Source organism: Canis lupus, chromosome 9, assembly GCF_011100685.1.
Source record: "Canis lupus familiaris isolate Mischka breed German Shepherd chromosome 9, alternate assembly UU_Cfam_GSD_1.0, whole genome shotgun sequence".
Lineage (NCBI taxonomy): Eukaryota > Metazoa > Chordata > Mammalia > Carnivora > Canidae > Canis > Canis lupus.
Window position 1 is genome coordinate 39,620,813 of NC_049230.1, and position 23,994 is coordinate 39,644,806.

A 23,994-nucleotide genomic window follows, 5' to 3' on the forward strand; every position below is an offset into this window, starting at 1 on the left:
ACCTTCACATTTATTAAGTACAGGCAGTGGGTACATGAGTGTCTGATTTTTCTTCTCTACATCTTTCTGAATGTTTCAGTAGGTCATGATGTCATAAGGTCAGCTAAGAGTTGGCCACGCAAAGAGGAAGGGGAAAGAATATCTCGGGGGTCCAGGTGGTGGTGAGAAAGGCAGGGCTGTGGACTGAATCAACGAGCTCATTGCCCTTGAGCTTCTGATCATGTCAGCTAATGTGGAGCATAAGAGAAGTTTCGAGAGACGGAGGAGCCATGGGGCTCCCTTCCTGGGAGGTTACCTTGGGCTGCCTGTGTCCCTGGACAGAAGGTTACTGCTCCTCTGAAGGTGGACTGCTGTGCGCAGCTCTTTCCTGCTAGATTGGGTCTCTTCCTTCCCGTTGGCCCTGGGGGTGGTGACAGCCTTGCTGCTGGTGACTGCACTCATCCCTTTATAATTAATCCCTTTGTGAATAAACTCTCCTTGGATTATCTTTACCTGAGTGTGCCATCTTTTCCTTGTTGGGACCCTATCTGAGACAATGCGCTGTCCGCCGTTAACCTCTGAACAACTCAAGGGCAGGCAAAAGGTCTGATTATTTTTTGTATGTGCATCCCAGGTTAGAATCTGGCACATTTTGGGTGACTGAAACATAATTAGTGAAAGAATGAAAAATAGTATTAACGAATGAACAGATGAGTGGAGTGCACTCCTGGGTTTGTGAATGGGGCATGCACAGGTCTTGGACTCTTGAGAGCAAAGAAAGAGGCGATTCCAGGAGAAAGGAAAAATATGAACGCGTTGGAGCTCTGACAGCTCTGCAGGAATAGTGCTAGGTTCTTCATTTATTCCTCTCATTTATTTTGTGCCCAAAGCATCATGGTGTTCCTCTCACAGACATAATCCAGAGGTTTGGAGAGGTTATGTAACTTGCCCAGACAGCCTTCTTTCCACTTCATATCCTGGACAAACCTGATCTACTTCCAGAAGCCCCACGTGACATTCATCCCCGCTTACTGCACCCCCCAGCCCTCACCCCACCCAGAGGCTGGCATTTCCTGGCTCAGGGGGGTGCCTTGTCTGGGCTGTCAATCACTGCAGGGTACCTGGGGTCTGATCACCGTTCATCCTGCATTCTTCATCTCAGGCATAAATGTCACTGGCGTTATTACAGCGGTGGGCTGATGGGATATTTATCTACCCCATGCTTTTCAAAGCAATTAGGTGGATTTAGTGCTTGCATGAAGGCTCCTGAAACCAGCATTCTGGCCTGAAGAAAGAACCAAATAGATGGATATTATGCCAGAGTCCCCCATGCCAATCTGTGTGCCCCGGGGCCTCCCTTTTGAAATCAGAATCTTCCTGCTCAAGAAATGAACCTTTTTTTCTCCAAAGCCTGATCAGAGCCACGGGAGCCAAAGTAAACAGGGCAGCAAGAAGGTACTTACTGATTATTGCATGTCCATGGGCCGGACTCTGTGCTCCAGGCTGGCTCATTTGTTCTTCTCCATAATCCTACAAGAGAGGTGTTAGCATTTCCATTCTACACTCGAGAAAACTGGGGCTCAGGAGGGAAAGTGACTAGGCCAAAGTCACCTAGGGCTGCTGAACCCCAGAGCAAGCAGCCTGTCTTACCACCTCTCCACCCAACCTGTAATTCTCCTGGCTGGCCCCTATGAATGCATGTTTCCTTGTTTCTTTCCATCTCTGGGCAATCATTCGTGCCATTTGCACCTCCAGCCCTAAGCAAATGTGGAGCAATCATTCCATTACAGAACTGCACAGGTTCTCTGCAGACAGCCTGTCTGGAACAGCCATGTTTACTGCCATCCCTTTAGGTTAAGACGTTGAAGGATCCAATGAAGGAGGAAGAATTTGGCAAAGTCAAAAGAAGATGGGCTTAGAAATTCAGACAGACCTGCTTTCTAATCCGAGTCCTTCTATTTAATGACTGTATAAATGTGCAAAATTCACCTCCTGACACGTTCATCCTCTGCTTTATAGGATTGTTTTAAAGATGAAAAAGATGACTTATGCACAGTGGGTGTTCAACAAGTAATACCGGCTAACAGTCACCAGTGTAAATTCCTGAACTCACATTCCAGCACTGAAAGACCTTGACCAAATTACCTCATCTCTCTAAACCACAGTGTACTCATCTGTAAAATGGGGATATACCATCACTTCATGGGCTATTGGGAGGATTTCACTGAACTTGATGATGCAATAGGGTGTTTGGCACACGGTATTCAAAAGACGTTTGTTGTTACCGTAATTAGTGTTCACAGGACCTTCATTGTGGTTATCTAAGAGATGTGCTAACATTTGCACCCACCTAAGTACCATGTATTTCCTGTGTTATATTTTCAGATGTGGCTATTCTCTCAAAGTCAGACCATTCCTGACTTTTCCATGCAGAAAAGGCAACGTCTCTTTCCATAAGACTTCCTGGTTTTCTTTAGCCAAAAATGAACCCCGTTTTTGTACTTTCACTGCACACAGTGCCTCTCTAAAAACAAGCAGTATCATAAAGGTAACTATTTATGGTGTGTGTCTCCTCTACCATGTGATTTGAGTACAAGTGATCAAATCTAATTTACTTCTTCATTTTCACGTCATCTAGTATTGTTCCCAGCACAAAAGACTTGATTAAAATAAAAAAAAGGAAAAGGAGAGAACATTTTTAAAGATGAAATAAAAACAAAATGCTTATATGATTTAGCTGAAATGCGCATGGATGTTGCTTCTGAAAGGCAACTCTGGTGAGGGGTGAAGTTAAGACTTTTCTCAGAGCCAAAAGGTAGGGAACTAGCCAAGAGCCACTGGATTGGGGATCCCTGGGTGGCTCAGCGGTTTAGCAACTGCCTTCAGTCCAGGGCGTGATCCTGGAGTCCGGGGATCGAGTCCTGCATCAGGCTCCCTGCATGGAGCCTGCTTCTGCCTCTCCCACACCTGGCCCCCTCATGAATAAATAAATGAAATCTTAAAAAAAAAACAAAAAAACAAAAAAAGAGCCACTAAATTAACAAGAACCCACAATACAAGGCTTGTTTTACCAAGTTTCTAAAAGGCAAGTGTCATCATCTGTCAACAGCTAACTCTTTCAAATGACTAAATCCCAGAGTCAGTCAGCTAGCTCAACAATCCCATCCAGGTAATTTCTCCTAACACAGAAAGGAAGCTTTGAAGAGCTCTCTAGCTCTAATGATCACCAATTGGTCCCGTGAGCAATATTTTTCAGAAATGAAGCTGATCAAAAACATGGAAAGGACAAATGTGACTCAAAGTCATCATACCAATCTTCCCAGAGCTAGTGTCAGAGAGAAGGAGAGCAGAACACACTCAGTCCTCAGATGTTCTCTGAGCCAACCAGTCTAGTGGGACCAAACCATCTCTTTGCTGAGCATCAAGTGGACTGGCCAGGAGTTAGATTCTGAGGGGGAAGAGAAAAAGAATTGGACATATTTCTGAAGTTCCTGGGCAGGGACAGAATGCACATGATCCAGTAGAGTTATACAGAGCAGGCATAGAAGCGGGAACAAAACTGAGAAGCTGGGACCAGAAGGAAACTGAGTCAGGGGAAAGCAGTACAGAGGCCAGAGCTAGTGCTATGAACCCTTTTGGGATGTCTTTTTTCACTTGTATGCACAGGTGGTTTCAAGGTGATTGGGAATACATAACTTCTTAAAGGTCTAGGATGGAGAAGCATGAATTTGCTTTCAAGTGAAGGGGACCTCTTTGCAAGAAACAAGGGGCGAACTGATGATTTAGAGTCCTGCAACTCAACATGTGGTCCACATACATTTAGCATCAGCATCACCTGAGTCTTTTAGAAATGCAAAATCTCTGATCTCATCCCAACTTCCTGTGTCAGAATCTTTGAAGAAAGGGCAATGAACATGTATCTTAACGAGATCTCCAGGAGATGTTTAAGCCTGCTAAAGCTTGGGACTGGTTTAGGACACTGGCTCTTAACCAAAGGTACTCATCAGAATCACCTTGTATGAGGAGTTTCTTCAATATGCTGATACCCTGGCCCCACTCTCAGGGCTCCTGAAACAGGTGATCTGAATGGGATCTGGTCACCTGAAAATTATCTGAAAGATCCCTGGGTGCTTCAAGAGTATAATCTTGGTTTTGAAGCATCAGTTTAGAACCTTAAAAGTTGATTTAGGACTGAGACCCATGGTTGATGATTTCCCTGCTGGATTCTGCTATTACCCTCAATCATAGCTCTCTTGCATGGTCTGGTTCCAACACCAGCTGCTCCATGAGCTCCTTCCTGACACCCACCCCCACTCCAGTTAAAATGAATCATTCCGAGTTCCTGTGGCTGCTCCATGCATATACCCCCTTTCAGCCCTTACCTCATTCTGCTTTCCATTGTGTATTACAACTGCTGTGCATTTACTATTTAACTAGATGTTAGTTCCCTGGGCTGGCCCCCAAAGCCCAAACTTTTAGTCATCCTTGTTGTCCTGTGACACTTAGCTCAGTGCCTGGAACATTGCAGACACATAATACCTTGGCTGCTGCATTTAAAAAAAACAAAACTGAAAAATCCTAATTCTCTAGTTCCCATCCAACATTAAGTAGACAATAGGAAGCTGACCATATTTCTTTAATTCAAAGGAAATACTTTGATTTATGGTACCAGGTCAGATACTTCAGCTAACCCTGGAAGGAAGGATGAGGCTATTATTATCACTGTATTGCTCAGTGAGATCATGCCATTAGCTCAAGGCCATAGCTAACAAGTGAGAATCTAGAGTCCATGACTTCGACCCTCCACCACCCTGTTTCCCTGTCTCCGGACAACACACATTATGTCTGCTGCTCTCCAAGAGGAGCCCCTCAGAAATGATCAGTGGCACCATTTTGGCTCTAGTTTTTGCTTGTACCCCCGTGTTCCCCTCTTGCAGCTCTGAAGATCCTGGAAGCTCAGAGGATGGGACTGGGAAGAATGCCATGAGGGTCTGTATCCAGGTGCCAGTGTGCTGGGGAATCTGCAGGGCCTTCACCCAGCTGTGCAGGCCAGGCTGCCAGCCCTCCCTGATGCCTCAGTTTCTGGTGGTTTCCACACTTTTGCTTGGTCTGGCTCTCTGCCCTCATACACTGTGCCTTGTCTACCCCAGTCGGTAACACCCTGGGGCTAGACCCAATTTCTGGCTTGAGTCTGGCTCCAAGCCACTCATGCCAACCATAAGCACCTGTGGAAGCATCATCCCCGCCAAGAGCTTCCTTCTGCCAGGCCCTGCCTGCCCCTCAGGCCCTCCTGGGTTAGCAGTGCCAGAAAGCATCCAGCCAACTTTTCACACCCATTTGGGCATTGACATTGATGGCTGGCAGCCTCCCTTCTCTGGGGTCCAGGCCTATAACCAGGCTCTTTTCCCCCACTATCCTGGCTTCCTTCCCTTGTTTACCAACTTGTTGCTTAGGCCCAGCAAGCCATTCTTTTCCAGTCTGCAGTGTTCACGTTTCTAGCAAACTCCTGATCCTGCCATTGGCCATGCCCTGAGACAGAGTCAAGAACACTTACTCTCTGAGGACAAGCAATGGATTTGCAATTAGATGATAAGGATTTGAGACCTGACTCTGTCTCTTCCTGGCTGTAACCTTGAAAAAAATGACTTTTTATTTTGTTTGATCCTCAGTTTTTCTGTGTAAATGAGAATGAACATATAGACATAAATAGACAAATGTACATATACATAATGGACTTCCTAAAGTTGTTATGAGGATTAAATGAGATAATGTATGTAAAGTTACACTGTAATTAGAAAGTACCCTAGAAAAATGTATCATGATTTAACTACCTTATTAAGTTCGGAAACAGAAAAAAAAAAATGACATTTCTGTTTAGTAGGCCCTGGCTTAGGAGTATATAATATAGTTAAGGTGTTCTCAAATCAAAAGAACCAAAACCAAATGTTTTATGCTTAAAGGAGCTGACTTCAGTACCTGGAAAATTAATCCATTCCAGAAACTTCATTCCTGGATGAATGAGTTGTGAATGTATTATGAATATATTTTGCCATCTGAGATGTGGAATGGAGAACACAAGGTGGTCTTTGCCTTCCCAAACAGTACCACCATCTTTATCTTTGACTGTCTTCATTCATTGATTTGTCCAACAGTATTCTGGAAGCTCAGAATCTACGCTAGCTGGGGAGAGAAGAGGGAGGTGTAGAATAGAGCCCGTAGCTACTTATAAGCTCCTCTGGTTCTCAGTGACACAGCTGCTTTATTCCTAGACAAAAAAATAATAATAATAAAGCCTGTACTCTTGAGTTTTCAGCCCTGAGAACTGAGGAAGAGCTATCTCATAAATCTAGAAGGCCACAGTCTGAGAATCCTGGTCCTGAATGAGACCTGCTCAGCTCTCTGACCCAGTCTCTGTATCATTTGGAGTGTTTAACCTGCCCGAGACAGTTCAGGGTTTTCTCATCTTTAAGAACTTTTGGGAAAGTATCCTTCATGCTACCTATCCTCCATCTGTTTCATCAGCAGATAATCCTTCGATAATCCTTTCCAAATTCACCCTTATTTTTAAACATCCTTTAAAAAGTATGATCCAGTTAGTGCAAAGAATCCATGTCCTATGCAAGTCTTCCATCCAGAATCCCCATGCTCTGATACTCAGAAACATCTTCCATAAATCTGACTACATTCTTCCTGGCATCAGCCTAAGGACACTTTCTTTGGCTGGTCCTTACAGTCTTTAAGACTTGAATCCAGCAATAAGAATACTTTGGTATAGAACTTGTCTTACACATCCCTGCATCAGTCAGGCACAAGAGAAGGGGTAGAGCACGAGACCAGAGTGGAGAGTCCACATTCTGGTCCTACCTCTGTCACCACTTTCTGTGTGCCTGGACATTTATCTCTTCCTTTCTCTGGGTCCCAGATCATGCATATTTCAAGTGAAGGGTCAGACCCTTCCAACTCTCGGATTTGTAAGCTTACTTTCATCATCAAAGCTCACTCTCAAAGACCTCCCACTTACTACCTTTCCCCAGGTGACTAAAGAATTTACATTTTCAGCCCAAGGAACAATTTTCCTGTTGAACAATTATGAAAATTCAGCATTTGGGAGAAAAGCACTATAAAGCAGCCTGGTGTATTACTGCTCTAACTGTCCCCTGTGCCTCTAATAAAAACAGCCAGGGGAGGCTGGAAGCCAGCATGAAATATGGCCCACTTGTTTTCTTAACAGCCTGTTTCCCTAGGTTATCCAGGAACTGTCAGCTCCAAGTGGAGGTCTGCATAAAGAATAGGGCAATTTCCTGTCTTTTATCCTTGTGTCTCATGCCCCAGACATTATTTTAATGGGATTCCATTGTATTTTTGTATTCAAATGGACTTGAAAGCAAACAAAACATTTAAAGGGAGAAGTTTCTTCCTAAGCGGAAAAAGTGCCTTGCTGACACTTGTGAACTGTGCAAAGTCCTGAATCAGGGAATCACATGATTCAGGGGAACTAAGGATGTTACCTTAAGCCTAGTCAAATGCTTGTGGGCTGTGGGGGGAGAGTGGTGTGAGGGATCAGTGTCAACTTCCAGGTAATGGGCTCAGTAGGAGAGTTCATTTCCAGACACTTACCTGCTAATGTTATAAAAACATTTAAAAATGGAACACACACACACACACACATAGTTCGAGCCGTTAAGGAGTCTGGAAACAAAAATGGGGGTCTCTCAATTGAAATTTTCTATTTGGATATTTTCCCCAAATGTCAGTAACAAGTAGCTCCCTATTTGGGTTCAAATACTATATTACCCAAATCTCTGCCCAACACCCCAGGGTGGCCTGGTGCTAGTCAGAGGTTTCATAGGATCTGGCCAGAAATGGGAAGTGGTTCTCCTGGGATTCCAGAAGCCATTGAGCAAGGAGAATCAAGAACTACCAAAATCTAGAGATCTGTCAAAATGCAAAGGATACAGAAAGGAAAGCCCAGTCTTACTGCCTGGAAAGCAGGCTTCACAACCAGGGACCTCAGGATTGGGGAAATGAACAGGTAAAGAGCATTTGGTGACATGCAGGGGGATGTGGCATGTGAAGGGCAGGCAAGAATGGAATGCCAAATGGATTCAGAATCTCAGAATGGAGCTGTTTTGTGCTTTGTTGTTCAGAAGAGTCTGTAACCAATATGTCAATCTTGCTTTCTGAGGATTCCTTTATCTTATAAACCCTTCCCATGTGCCGGGTACTGTGCTGATTTCTGGACATATGAAGACATATGATTCACCTTGAAGGGGAGAGGCACATCTGCAAGTCGTGACCTTTCAGTGTGTGCAGTAGTACCACAGTGACATGCAATGTGGCTGGGAGAACACAGAGGAGTGAGAGAGAAACCAGCTGGGCTGGAGGCTCCTAGCCATCCAAGATCTTGGAGAGCAGATATCTGAGCAGAATCATCATTTCACAGACAATTTCCCATGAATCTTGCAATTGTCCCTTTTTGGGTCCATAAGGTCTGGAGCTCATATAGACAGATTTCATGGAGTAGAGGACTTCCTGCCAACTATGTCCTACTTATCCAACTGCCTGTTGGACTAATAGGACAAAATATATTCTGAGAAAGGCAATGGACTGCCCTCTAGTTTACTGACAGAAAGCAAATGGGAAATATTAAGAGCATTTCTTTGTCTTTGGCATGCTTCATTTGCCAATATTTAGTCTGAAGAGTAGCTTTGGGAGGTAGTCCTGGTCATGTTGCTAGGTAGAATTAAGATCATGAGGGGCACCTGGGTGGCTCAGTAGTTGAGCATCTGCTTTTGGCTCAGATCATGATCCTCGGGTCTTGGGATCAAGTCTCACATCAGGCTCCCCACAGGAAGCCTGCTTCTCTCTCTGCCTGTGCTTCTGCCTCTGTGTGTGTGTGTCTCTCATGAATAAATAAATAAAATTTTAAAAAGAAGAAGAAGATCATGAAGTATGAAGACAGTTTTGTAGCTCCAGCTGTAAACCATACAGAAACTCCCTTTGGGGGACAATGGCAACTGAGCACTGAGCAGGACCAATGTAGGTAGATAGATACTGGGTCAAACTAACCTAGCCCAATAAGTTGTTAATTTGAACAGGTGAATTGAGGATGATACTACAGACTGAGTCCAATGACAGGTTTTTTAAAACAAGAACCAAATGTACATGCAATTAAGAAAGACCAAGGATCTAGGTTTTTAATTCAAGAGGACTGAGTAGAATACAACTTCAAGACTACCGTATCTTAGGAAATCTCAGAAATAGGAACAGGATTCTGTATTTGAATTGGAGAAATTTAAGACAATATATAACATTACCAAAGGCAGTGGAAGGCACAAAGGGGTGAGTGTGGCAGGAAGCAGGTGGGAGGCACAGGCAGCCCAAAGGTCAAGCTGAGAAGCAGAGCAAGGCTCCTGTCACCTGCTCCCTCCCTTTAAATCACTCCACCTCCAAGTACCCAACAGAGAAGACACCCAGCAGAAAGACTGGTAGGGAATGCGGGCTGTACATGATGGGGGTGTGGCTATAGTTCAATACTCTGAGCAGAATCCAGTGTTTTATTCTTCCCCAGATCCTCCAGAAATATCAAAGCACATTGACCACCAACTATTTATAGATCATACTTACCCAAGAGGGAGGGGACATTTTAATATCTAATCAGGCTGAATTTCTTGTGCAGAGCTAAGTCTGTGGGTGGGTGGTTATTTTGTAAAGGTGGAGGTTAAGCTGTTATTTTCAAAGGGGTGCCAGGTACAGTAGCTGTAGTGAGAGACAGGTGGGAGGTCCAGAGCTGGTGGGTACCTCTAGTCCTTCTATTTTATGGCTCTGTCATCCACTAGGGTATTATTGGTATGGTCAGAGCTAGATCATTTCCACCTTACCCACATTTCAACCCAATGAGAGTGAAAGAGAGGAAGAAGAGGGCAAGTTAACCTTTTTTTAAAGGCTGAAACCAGACTGTATACATCTCTTTCATTCATATCTTATTGACTAGAATTTAGTCCCATGGCTACATCAAGATGTAAGAGAAGCTGGAAATAAGTCTTTGGCCACTAATCCCATCTAAAACCTGGTAGGTCCTATTACCAGAAGGAAGAGAGGGCAGATACTGGAAAGTGATTAGCAGTATCAACCAGGGTAATTCCCAGCTATTATTCCCAGCTGTCACCTTTGCTAAGAAGCCTTTTCTGACTTCCAAAGCCTGGCTTTTCTTCTAGGTTCTCATAAGTGATTAATGCTGTTAAAATGCTTACCTAAATGCACTAAAATACTCTTGTTTATTTCTCTCTTCCACTAAAGTGTGAGCTCCAAGGGCAGAAAATATGTATTTTTCATCTATGTCTCCTCAATGCCTTACACAGTGGCACATGTCACTGTTCAATAAAGTTTTGTTAAATGAGTGAGTAGATGGGCAGATCAATACACTATTCACTTGACGAGTGAATGGAGCTAGGGTATAACTGGTACAATCAGAGATCTGAAGGTTTCCTTATGTGATTTATTTTTTTTTCTTTGTGATTTATTAAAGTCACCCTCTAATGTATAATTCTCTGTATGTTTGTATTCAGTCAAGTCAATGACTTCTTGATATGGATGGGATAGATAAGAGACAGGGATGGCTGGGGCATGTGAGATATATATGTGCTTGTGTGATATATATCACATATATATTCATATGTACATATGACATACATATTTACATTTATATATATCATATATAATGCCCTCCTGGTGTGTTTGGCAATAGATTCTAGAGTATGGGTGAGCATTTGGAAAACCTGAGCATCAGTCAACTCTCAAAAGTGTGGTGCTATGGACAGTTTCCCCACTCTTTGCCAACATGTGCCATTTTTTGTGATTCTGTTAATGCCCTTGATCATGCCACCCACACAGAGTCTGCCTGGAGTCCTTTTCTCTGCATTTCATAAAGGGATGGGTCATAACAGACAACCTGGAATGTCAAAGTGTGGAAGACTGGATGTGAGCATGTGAAAGGCCCTCTGGGGAATTGGGAGAGGGGTTATTTATATGGCTAAGGTTGAGCCTGGCGGATGGAGTTGGCAGAGGGTAGAAAGGAGCAATAAGATGACATTCCATAATTCCTCATCCCCACAGCCTCTGGGACCTAGGCAAAACCAGCATGTCAGCAACTCAACAAGATTTCAGAGTGTGGCTCTAAACTGGGAGGAGTGTTATGTGTTCTGTTCATTCCTAAGGAATCAAATCCCATGGAGCACTTCCTTGGGCTGTCAAACTTGGATCTGGGACTATTATGGTAAAGAAAAAGCTCAAGGGCAGGTTGGAAGTGGGTTGGTTACATTATAATATAATGCTATGGAGAAGTGTGTTACAGAAACCACAGTGTCGGACTTGGAGGAGAACGCAGATGATTTAAGAATGCAGCTGGTAATTATCATTTGGACAAAGGAGATGATATTGAGAAAAGCTGAGGAAGCTCTAGGCAATGAAATTGGCTGGACGGTTGATAGTTCCCAGTGGGAAGAGTCATTGGCTCTGCTTCTGGAAACTGTAGAATCGTAGAATCTTAGAGTTGTGAGGATGTGAGAAGTCTGATATCAGACCAAGTCATGGCTTTCTGAATTCTGTGACCTTAGGCAAATTTCTTAACCTCTGTGTGCCTCCGTTTCCTGTAAAGTGGAGTAAAGAACTGTATACACCCCACTGGGTTGCTCAAAGGTTTAAAGCAGTCATGGCATGTTAAGTCAATGTCTAGCACATATTTTCCATATATTACGGAGGGTCTTAGAGGATCAACAATGTTGAAACAGAAGGGAATCAACTTGGTTAATGAGACCCAAATACAATGTCTTCAGCCATGGGTTTTCCCCATTTCTGTGGTTGATAGGACCATCTACTCCAAAACTTATCTTTGCAGCTAAGAGGAAAACTGGCCCAAAACAAAGTAATTTGCTTACATAACTGAAGAATCCTGAAGTGGTTCTGGCTTCACTTGTGGTTTCTTCCAGAGATTCACACAGTTATCGGGGAGCCAGACCTGATTTTCTCCATGCTGGCCTCCTTTGCATGCCATCATCAGCCTCAAGATGACCCTCATCAAGGAAGCCAAAAAGCTGCACCAATTTCAACCTTGTAGCTCCAGTGCACACCATCCAGGAGAAGGAGAAGGGCACCTCTTCCACCAGCTCCTGGAAGGGAAAACAGTAGATCACTTGTCCCCTCATTGGTGCCTTGTGTATTATTTGCCCAAGCTGTGTAACATCCCCGGGGCCAGGACATGTCCATTGGTTTAAGTCAATCTGAGCTCACCCCTCATGTTGACAGTGGGGTCAATACCCAAGACTAACGCTAGGGGAAGTGGTTCCCCCAAAGCAAATCTGGACCTCATGAACAGAATGAAGTGGGACATAAATATGTTGGAGGCAAGCAAAACAACAACAAAACTATTAAAGTCATTAGCTGGGCTCTCAGCTATAGAAATCTAAGACACTGCAATGTACTGAAAAACCTGGCATCTTTAAAAATCGTTTCACAGTCCCCAGATTTTGGGGTCATGAAAAATGTAACCACAACCCAGGGACTAAATGAACGTGATGCCCCCTAATATCCCTACCACTCTAATGAAGACCAACCAAGAGATAGTCACTTCCCAGCTATCAGGCCACACTGGGATGACAGCCCACAGGCAAGTATTCCTTCCACAGGCTGCAAGGAGCAAATGGAAAGCCTATACAGTCCAAGCAGGCAGGCCAGCTGCTGCCCCTGAGATCAGCAGGGATGGTGACCTCATCCTCACGGGTACAGCCAGCTCTGCCTGACATTCTCCCCTTGCATTGATGAAGGGACACTCTGGCCCTCACATAACAGCTTATTATGTAGAAATATGGATTCACCACCACTCACTTCCTGCAAGGAGGGATATTGCTTGGAGCCAATCTCCTTTTATCTCTCTGCCTGGATGCTTTCAGCTTCTCACCCCGGCTCCAGCAATGAGCCTGTCGGTATGCAGAGCTCCTTACATTCCCCTTCAGAAAATAAAACTAAGACAAAGGAAGGAAACGTATTTAGCTTTAATGATGTGCATGGTTCCATTTTTCTGTTTGAATCTATTGGTGTTTAATGAGCTAAATATCCACTGGATGAATTAGATACACTGATCCTGTGTGCGTCTCCTGGGAGGCAGCCTCTTCGTGGCAGGATGTGCCTCAGACATAGCACACAGGAACCACACAGCCTGCCTGACAAACATGCCAGCTATGGAATGAGAGCACAGGAGATGGGGATGTGGACAAGTAGCAGGCGATGAATCATTCACAGCTGACCCTGCAGCCAGCCTAGCAGGCAAGAGACTTGGTAAAGGCAAAACTGTATCTTGATCAAAATGCTTAAATAATGTTAAGATCCCTGGGTCATAAAAAAAAAAAACAAAAAAAACTGATGAACAAGCTAACGTAATGAGGTCTCTAGAATTGACAGGTTGTTTCAATTATCTAACCAGACAAGGCCTTTTGTATCTCTCCATTGACAACGTGGAGGCTGACCAATGATGAGGCCATCGGTCTTGCTAATATTGTCAGCTCTGAGAAGGCTCTCTCAGACAGGACTCATGCTGCACACATAGATTGGTGCTCCTGAATTACTCTATTCTTTGTTTTTATCAGAAAAGGAAAGCTATAAGGTTTTCTTGTTCTTATTCTTCACCAAAGGAGCCATTTGGAATGAATCCCTTTTAGTTGGGGAGGGGCCATAGAAGTAGTATTCTATCCCTTCATTAATTGATAAGGATTTTGAGGCTCAGGTAGAGAAGGTTGTGTGGCCAATTGGTAGTTGACCCATGGCCAATAATCTAATGCTATTTTAGGAGGGCTTGTTTTGTAACCAGGCACTGTTCTAAATGCTTTATCTTTATTAATCTGTCCAAGTCTGTCAACAAACCCCATTTTGTGGAGGAGAGAACTGAGGCTCTGCAGTATTAACTAATACATCCAAAGCCATATAACCAGTAAGAGATAGCAATGGGATCCAAAACTAGGGTCTTCAAAGCCCATTATGGTTTTGCCTTTTCAATAAAACCGAATTCTCCTGGCTCCCAGGTCAAACATGTGAAGCTCCAAAAATCAAAATGAAAAAATATCTTTCCCTATGGATCCCAAAAGAATTTACTTAAGCTGACAAAATAAAACAAGTAACATGAAGCCTCCTAGCCTTTGTGCTGCCTCTCACAAGTTCAGCTTCCAAAGACCCCCAGGCTATATACCCACCTGGGCTTTACTTGGAAGCTCTCCCAAGAACTCCCCATCCTACCATACCACCTGATTTTTGTTTCCAACCATACCTAAAGTTCAGAGGCCCCTTTGTATTGGTCATCTGGATTCCTCTTTTCTCATCCTTTACTATTGACCTCCTGCTTATCCCTTATGACCCAATGCCAAAGACGCCATAGCTCGGATGACTTCAGCCATCACCTCCGTCACACTCAGGATTCTCCACTCCTCTCCCCCAGCACACTTTGCCCTCAACCACATTCACATAGCTCTTTCCTCCATTACAACTGGTCCATTATAATGGAGGGGCACTCTCAGCAGCTGGGTACAAGGTCTTTAACACTAGTCAGACTTGAGTTTGAGATTTAACAGTGCTACTTAGAAGCTGTGTGGCATTGGGCAAATTACAACTCTCTGAGCTTCCTTTTCTTTACCCATAAGAGAATGAGATTACTTATTTCAAAAGATTCTTATGAGAATTAAACAAGACAATTCGTGCAAAGCCCTTAGCCAATGTCTGTCTTATAGTAAGCTCTTTATACATCTTAGCTATTATTGTTGTTGAGGTGTTGCCACTGTCATTACAATTGTCATCACCACCACCATCATCATCACCAACATCATCATGTCATCATCATCATCATCATCATCATCGTCATTGTATTATTAATAATACTGCTACAGACTATAAGCTCCTGGAGGTTTTGCTCATCTTTATGCGTGGCCTTTAATAAGTGCTTAATAAACGGATGTAGAATTGAGTTGTTGAAGCAGCTGTTCAATTTGCAATGGATTGTTTTGGCTCTGGTGACAAACTGTTTTCAAATCATTTGCCTAATGGCTTGCCACTCAGTTAGGTTTTGAGCTCCATAGGGTTTGATATTTCTCCCTACAGAGTATACACTCAGTAAATATCTGTATATGTAAAAGTATTTAATGGACCTTAACTCAAACTTCTCAAAGTTCATGCTCAAGATGTATACCCACTTGTTTATTTTTAAAGGCTGGGGGCTAAATTTACAAAGGAAAAGGAAGTAGCATTTATTGAACACTTAAAAATGGCTAACATTTATTGAGCACTTACTTCACGCCAGGCACCATGCTAAGTACTTTATATACTTTTGTGTACCAATCCTCACAATCAGTTTATTTGGTAGGCACTCATTCTCCCCATTTCACAGTTAAGTAAACAGAAGCTGAAAGTGATTCATGAACTTGCCCAGGAGTTACAGCTACTGTGCAGGAAACCTAGGTGTGAAACCATCTCTTCCTAATTTCAGTAGAAAGTGTCTGGCTCAAAAAAAAAAAAAAAAAAAAAAGAAAGTGTCTGGCTCTGGGCTAAGCTGTGTAGGCCCTTTGCCACATTCAGTACTTCCTTCAAAACTGACACTGGTTGACTATCATCCCCATTTTACAAGTGAGGAAATTCAGGCTTGCCTGTGATAGTGGCAGAGCTGGGCTTTGAAAGGAGAGTTGTCTGACCCTGCCCCTTTTTCCCTGTCTTTCTGATTCTCCAAGGCCTGCAACTAGAAACTTGGTGTCTGGAATGATGCTCAGTTCAGCTCTCTTTCCATCTACACACACACAACCCCCCAGCCATCCATACTTCAGCAACCATTACCTACAAGCATCTGGCGGACACCCCGCCCACCACATACTTAAGAGAGAAGGGATCATCCCAGATAGACACATCTCCACACAGTAAAAACCTGGCAGAGAAAAGAAATGCCATCAGAAAGATGTATCGGTAGTCACCACCCAGTGGCTGGTGCAGTCTTGAATTCCCACTGAAGGATGAACTCCGAGGGTTGTCATTATGAGCAGACTTCTCAAGCTGGGAATAGACTGAAGGGGGTGGGGAGAGTGCAAGATGAGAAATAGCAGCATCCCAGAGATGCTACAAGGGAGTGGGTAGATGGGGTTAAGGGATCTTGGGGGCCCAGCCTGCTTTATAAGCCCCAGGAAGACAATATAGGGGTGAGGGAACAGAACAGTAATGAAAGCCAGAGACCCTGGGGTAGGAATGCCGCCAACCTCAGCAAAGCCTGGGAAATCAGTCTGCAAAATGAAAGAGGTAGAGAGGAGCACCAAAAATAACCTTGAAGGTAACAGATGAGGCAGAGGAGAAAAATCAATTCAAGGAAAACATATTAAGCGCAGAAAAACTAAATGAGAATTGGGGATTGAGGGATTGCGGATGTAGAGAGCAGGGGACCAGGAGTCTAGAGGCTGGGTTCCTAGTGCAGCCCAGCCACTAACAAGCTCTGTGACTCTGGGCAGGGCACCTCACCTCTCTGAGCTGCTGCAGGCTCCTCTTGAAAATGACACAGTTGGACAGCAAGGCCTGCAAAGCCCCCTGCAATTCTGACAGTCTGTGATAAAGGATGGCACAAAGCTAGTATGCTTTTATGGAGACAGCCCCGAGCAACTAGATGAAAGTGAGCACATTTAGTGAGTCCTCCAGATATTTCTAAATATCTGGGTGCTTGTGAGATGTAAATGAAACCACACTGGCTTGAGTTTCACTGTTCCTTAGCCTTCTGGGGGGTCCTGAAATTGATGAGGAAGGAAACTCATGGCATAAGTTAGCAACCATCAAAGAGGCTACTTGAAAAGGGTCTTGAGAATACTTTAAATGTTAACATCACAAGAAATATGATAATTATGGGAGAGGATGGAGGTGTTAACTAAGCTTATTGTTATAATCATTTTGCAATATATATATATGTGTGTATCAAATCATCACATTGTATACCTTAAACTTACATACGTTACATGTCAATGATGTCTCAATAAAGCTAGAAAAAGAAAAAAAGAAAGGAGGCTCAATGCTCACCCTGTAAGGCGCGTTAGGGAAGATACCTGTATGCAACAAAAGCCCTCCCCTCAAAGCTAGCTTATAAATTAGAAGGAACCCCTGAGAACTCTCAGATACAAGACTGGTGTATATTGTAATATTTATGTGTGGCCCAAGATCTTCAACAAATAGCAGAGCAGTGCCTCCATTACCTAATGGTTATTTACCTACAAACCCCAGTTATCAAGAAAACAACTTAGTGCTTCCAAGCGAAGAAATTAAGAAAGCAAATATTAGCAGAAGGGAATATAGATATGTCAGTTGCCTACAATGGATTTGGCATCTTGATATGCATCTCAAGTGTCAGCCTGTCTCCACCAACATATCAGCTCAAAAATAGGAGCCTGTGTCTGAGTCAAGTCCTTGCTGTAGTGGCTTCTCCAGGATACCTTCGATTCTGCTATAGGCCACTCTTTAATCTGCTGATCACCACATGGAACCAGCACTGTGGATTGTGAACATGAGGCAAGCCACCTTGCCCCTTCCTGTCTCTTTATTTCCCAGGATACGACCATGTGAGGCTGGCTGGTTGTATTAGGCTTTGCAGAGGTTGGAGAAAACTAAAAGAAATGACACCACAAAAGGAGAGAAAGGTTTAAGATTGTGCATTTCAGCATATATTCACACAAAGACTTGTATGCAAATGCTTATAGCAGATTTGTAATAGCCAATAACTGGAAACCACCCAAATGTCCATCAACAGGTAAATGGATAAACAAACTGTGTTATAAGCACCAAGGAAAAAAATGAATGAGCTATTGTTGCATGCAACAGTATAACTGAAACTCAAAATAATTACACAGAGTGAAAAGAGCCAGACCAAAAAAAATTACATGCTGTATGGTTACATTTATATACACTTGTGGAAAATGCAAGCTAATCTATAGTGACAGGAAGCAGATCAGTGGTTACCTGAGTATGGTATTGGGGATGAGGGTGAGTTACAAGGGAGCACAAGTCAACTTTTGGGGATGACAGATATTAACTGTGATGATGGAATCACAGATGTATACATATATCAAGGTACATCAATTTGCATACTTTAAATATATGCAATTTTTTTATAGATCAATTGTATCTCAATAAAGCTTTTTTAAGAAACTATACTATCTTATGACTGTCATCAGAGACCAAGGGGAAAAATACAAAACTTAAAAGCCTTCATGAGGAGTTGGAGGTGCCCTCATGGGCACCCACTTTGCCCTTTTTCTCTGAAAGCACTTCCTGCTTTGCATGCCCACATGGGCCCCCTATCTCTTTTCTGAAAATCTTTTCCCATCCATAAGGGGTTTCTGGTCCTAGATCCCATCACACTCCCTCAGAGATACTTGTGACACAGGGACATTTCCCAAAGTATGAGATATTGTAGAAAAATAAGACCATCGACTCAGAATGTAAAATCAGCCTGTTTATCTATAGAAAACTGCTTTGCAAGAAGGAAGAAGAGGGTTATCCTCAATGAGGAGCTATAACCCACATATATCAGTTCACTATATCCAAAGTCACAGGCTTTCTTTTACATATGAGTATAATCCCAAATCCTCCCCTTCATGCACTCATCCACACACTTGAGAACTGGGAAAGGGGCAGAAGGTGGTGAAGTACTCAACAGGGAAGGAAAGGCAAAGCCCATAGGTCTAAATTAGCAACTTGCCCAGAGCCCATTTGAAAGACATGCTAATAACATGCCCTTGAAAGGAGTCATGGTGCTTGTGCTATGAGACAGTAAGGCCCTGATATTTCATGAGACTTTACCTTTCTTATGCTAAATACTGATATGTAGAGTTGTCTAATTTGGAGGGGCTTCATTAATAAAGAGCTTGATGGTTTTCACACACACACACAAAAATCTTCACTAGGTTCTGGTCCTAGCAAACCTGAGCCCCTTACAGGTGTACCACACACATCAAACTCCTGGTTCTTCCTTGCTGGCTAAAAGCCATTGCAAACACACACACATGCACACATACACACACACACACACACACACACACCTATAAACAAAGAAAACATCGATTCTCAGAGACAAGTAACATATGAAACCTACTTCTACCATCAAGCTTTTTATTTCCTTAGATTTTTGAACAGGTCAAATTATATTCCTTAGATTTTTGAACAGGGCAGCATGAGTATGTGTGAACTCCTAACCAAGCTACCAGACAAAAAGTGCTGGGAACAAAAGCAAGGCCATCTTATTTAAAGATGGCCCTCTGAATGAAACTAGACTACTCTCTTTCACCATACACAAAGATAAACTCAAAATGGGTGAAAGATCTAAATGTGAGACAAGATTCCATCAAAATCCTAGAGGAGAACACAGGCAACACCCTTTTTGAACTTGGCCACAGTAACTTCTTGCAAGATACATCCAGGAAGGCAAAAGAAACAAAAGCAAAAATGAACTATTGGGACTTCATCAAGATAAGAAGCTTTTGCACAGCAAAGGATACAGTCAACAAAACTAAAAGACAACCTACGGAATGGGAGAAGATACTTGCAAATGATGTATCAGATAAAGGGCTAGTTTCCAAGATCTATAAAGAACTTATTAAACTCAACACCAAAGAAACAAACAATCCAATCATGAAACGGGCAAAAGACATGAAGAGAAATCTCACAGAGGAAGACATAGACATGGCCAACATGCACATGAGAAAATGCTCTGCATCACTTGCCATCAGGGAAATACAAATCAAAACCACAATGAGATACCACCTCACACCAGTGAGAGTGGGGAAAATTAGCAAGGCAGGAAACCACAAATGTTGGAGAGGATGCGGAGAAAAGGGAACCCTCTTACACTGTTGGTGGGAATGTGAACTGGTGCAGCCACTCTGGAAAACTGTGTGGAGGTTCCTCAAAGAGTTAAAAATAGACCTGCCCCACGACCCAGCAATTGCACTGCTGGGGATTTACCCCAAAGATTCAGATGCAATGAAACGCTGGGACACCTGCACCCCGATGTTTATAGCAGCAATGGCCACAATAGCCAAACTGTGGAAGGAGCCTCAGTGTCCACTGAAAGATAAATGGATAAAGAAGATGTGGTTTATGTATACAATGGAATATTCCTCAGCCATTAGAAACGACAAATACCCACCATTTGCTTCGACGTGGATGGAACTGGAGGGTATTATGCTGAGTGAAGTAAGTCAGTCGGAAAAGGACAAACATTGTATGTTCTCATTCATTTGGGGAATATAAATAATAGTGAAGGGGAATATAAGGGAAGGGAGAAGAAATGTGTGGGAAATATCAGAAAGGGAGACAGAACATAAAGACTGCTAACTCTGGGAAACGAACTGGGGGTGGTGGAAGGGGAGGAGGGTGGGGGGTGGGGGTGAGTGGGTGACGGGCACTGGGGGGGCACTTGACGGGATGAGCACTGGGTGTTATTCTGTATGTTGGTAAATTGAACACCAATAAAAATTATTTTATTAAAAAAAAGATGACCCTCTGAAATAGGTATTAATGTATCCATTTCATAGATTAGGAAACAAAGGCTCAAAGAATCCAAGAACATGCCCAAGATTTACAACCAGAGACAGGGCCAGAAATAAAGTGCAGAACTGCTTGATGTTCAAAGTGAGGTTCCTTTTACTAGTCCTCACTACCTCAAAGCAAGTAGGTGATACAAAATCTGAATATTAATGTGGAAATAAGCTGGCAGTCAGTGTGTGTGTGTTTGTTTATTAATTAATTAATTTATTTATCTTTTGGCTTACGTGCAACTCAAACTTGGTTTTCCAGGTTTTAATTTCACAGAAGAGTAAAATCTGCTCACTTCAAGAGATGCGTTTTCTGTGTATTCATTCATGTAACAAATGTGTGTTAATCACCTACTATGCAGGTAATGTGTAGAGCTTCTAAGGATGCAGCAGTAACTAATACCATCAACGTCCCCACCTTTTGTGGACTTACAGGGGAGAGTGACAGTTAACAAATGTGTGTATGGATTACTCTGTGATGATAATTATGAGAAGTGCTAAGAAGGGGAAAGAGAGAGTGATGGAGGGGTATAGAACAGAGGACCTCACCTGGTCTGTGTGGCATGAAAGAGGTCAGGGATAGCAACGAATAAGTCATTGAGGATAACCTACTGAGAATTCTAAGCAAGAAACTGATATAACTGGATGTGTTTCAAAGTTAAAACTATAGTGACTCTGCATAAAAATGGATTAAAGAGAGGGCAACAGGAACATAATTGGAAGGCAATTGCAGCAGTCCAAGAAAGAAATGTTGGTGACAGATCAAGTGATGACAGCAGGAATAGAGGAGTGAAGGGATTCAATTATTTTTGAGACAGAATTAACAGGATTGAGTGGTTGGTTTTACATGAGGGGAAGAGGAAGAAGGAGGCACCTCAAGCAACTGCCAAGCAAGATCCACAAGGTTTATAGGGGTGCTGAGGACTGAAGGATGGAGCCCTGGAAAGGAACAAATTGCAGGGAGGAGCAGAGGGGGGATCAGATCAAACTTTCCATTTGATATAGCAGAAAGTTAACAATTGGTAAATCCTGGGGAAGGGTGTTTAAGAGTTTATCATATAACTGGAAAAATTTTTTCAGGTTTGACAATTTTCCAAAATAGAAAAAAATATTTGTTTGGGGACATGTTAATTTTGAGAATCCTAGGATAAGACAGATGAGAGAACATATCAGGATAGCAGTTGAATGTGTAAGTATGGAACTTTATGAGAAGTTAGAAGAAGATGAAGAAGAAATAATACTTAAGTATCTTTTATATGTATTTATATATAGTATGTATATTTTATATAATGCATATGCTGCATATTATGTACATAATAGATACCTAAATATTATTTCTAGTGTCTTCAAAATAGTTATTAAGCTGCTTGCCACAATTAAGCTAGCCCTTATTTTGGATGGTTCAGCTGTTTTTAAGCTTCAGCTTATTCAGAAGATGCAGCAGTAAAGTTATTTTGTGAATCCCTTTATGTACCTTTGGAACCCAGGTGTGAAATTCCTAATCCAAAGAACAAGAAGGTCTTTAATGCTCTATGTCTGGAAAACTTTCCATTAGAATCAGCAACTCTGATTTTTTTCATACAAAAGAATGATTTTCAATTACCTACAACCTTAATTCATGTGGACCACTATATTTTCCTTGACAGTTGATGGAGGGAGTGGCTTTGAAAACACAGTCATGTCCAGGTAGCTGCAACAGGGATGCTGAATAGGAATGAGGTCTCTGGAGGCATCTACACCAGGACTCTGCTACTCAGAGGACAAGAAGCAAACAGGTGATAAGATGGTGGCCTCAGGAAGCTGCCCACAAGAGAGAATGGAGAGACACAGGAGAGGCAGCAGCATGGTAGCCCAGAAGGATGCAGGTGATGACTGTCTTAGAGTAAGTCTTTGCCCCTAACTAGCAAGAATTTCTAAAGCTGGTTGGGAGGAGGAAGATAGTTGGTTCTACACAGATCGTGATGAGCTGAGCACACCACTTGAGGCATCATCAAGCTCTTCCTCATCTGGACACACTATGGTTTGGACAGACATCCCCTGGCACAGAGATAGTTTAGTTGTGTTAGTTGTGTCATCCTTAGCCTGGGCTAGGAAGGGCCAGGCAGGAGGGAGGAGAAAAACAGTGATGTTCTGTTTATAAAATGCTTTCCTAGCCATCATTGCATTTAACTCACTAAACCATACTCTTGGGCAGATATGATTGCTTTACCTTAAAGGAGGGGCAACTGGGGTGTTGGGAAGCAAGGATGACTGAGAGGCAGAACCAAGAACTGACCCAGACTCCCCAATATGCCTATCTTTTGACAAAATTCAAAGGTTGTCTTCTAGGGGATTCATTCATTCAACAACTACTGTGCACCCTAGTCCATTTGGGGTATATGCAAGGTGCTGGGATGAAGAGACATGGTCCCTACCTGTATTCATGTCCAATAACTGCTATAACAAATTACCACAAACTTGATGGTTGAAAACAATGGACATTTCTTAGCTCTCAGTTATGGAGGCCGGAAGTCAGAAAGCAGTTTCAGTGGGCCGAAATCAAGGTGTTGGCAGGGCCATACTCTTTGCCGAGGTTCTAGAAGAGAATTCGTTCTTTGCGTCTTCCAGCTTCTGGTAGCTGTCAGCATCCTTGGCTTATAGCCACATCACTCCAATATTTGCCTCCATCCTCACATTGCCTTCTCCTCTGTGTGTCTTGGTTCTCTCATATAATGACACTTATCCTGGCATTTGGGACCCACAGGGACAATCCAGGATCATCTCCTCATCTCAAAATCCTTAATTTACTCACATTTTTGAAAAAACTTTACCATATAAGGTAACACTCACAGATTCCAGGGATTAGGACCTGATATCTTTGGGGACATCCTTCAGTCCACTACCCTGACTCAAGCATTCATAGTCTGATGGGGGAAACGACAGCACAGATGAGCAATTATAATAGAATGGATTATGTACTGTAATGCAGATCCATTATGGGGGGAAGCATGTCTCAGGAAGCCTTCCCAGAGGAAGCAACATTTGAGCTGAGACATGAAGGATGAGTAGATTTGAGTCAGGTAGATCAGTGGAGTGGGGCAATTGGGGGGTAGGGGATCAAATCAGACTTTTTCTGGCTGAGTGAATGACATACAGGGATTTCTCTTTACATAGTGTTAATGTGTTTGATTACAGTATGAATTATTTGACAGAAGAGCTAAGGAAGGGATACCTGGGTGGCCCAGTGGCCGAGCAGCTGCCTTTGGGTCAGGGTGTGATCCCAGAGTCCTGGCATCAAGTCCCAAATTGGGCTTCCTGCAGGGAGCCTGTTTCTCCCTCTGTGTATGTCTCTGCCTCTCTCTCTCAGTGTCTCTCATGAATAAATAAAATCTTAAAAAAAAAAAAAAAAGAAGAAGAGGAGCTAAGGAAAAGAGTACTTCAGAACAAA

The 23,994-nt window shown here is 42.9% G+C and overlaps 1 protein-coding gene and 1 long non-coding RNA gene across 4 annotated transcripts in view; one reads left to right on the forward strand and one right to left on the reverse strand.

Annotated features, from left to right (window-relative positions):
- LOC111097427 lies at positions 1 to 23,838 on the reverse strand. Of its 2 annotated transcripts, XR_005364670.1 has the most exons (5): positions 23,779 to 23,838; positions 12,862 to 12,998; positions 11,916 to 12,146; positions 1,443 to 1,509; positions 1 to 1,264 (listed from the first exon to the last, which is right to left on the reverse strand). It is a non-coding gene; the product is annotated as an uncharacterized LOC111097427 (long non-coding RNA). The 2 variants fall into 2 exon arrangements; XR_005364669.1 differs by lacking the exon at positions 23,779 to 23,838 and having other exon boundaries at positions 12,862 to 15,504.
- Positions 1 to 23,994, forward strand: part of ASIC2 (acid sensing ion channel subunit 2) — a 1,001,679-nt gene that overhangs the window by 566,760 nt on the left and 410,925 nt on the right. The window lies entirely within an intron of this gene.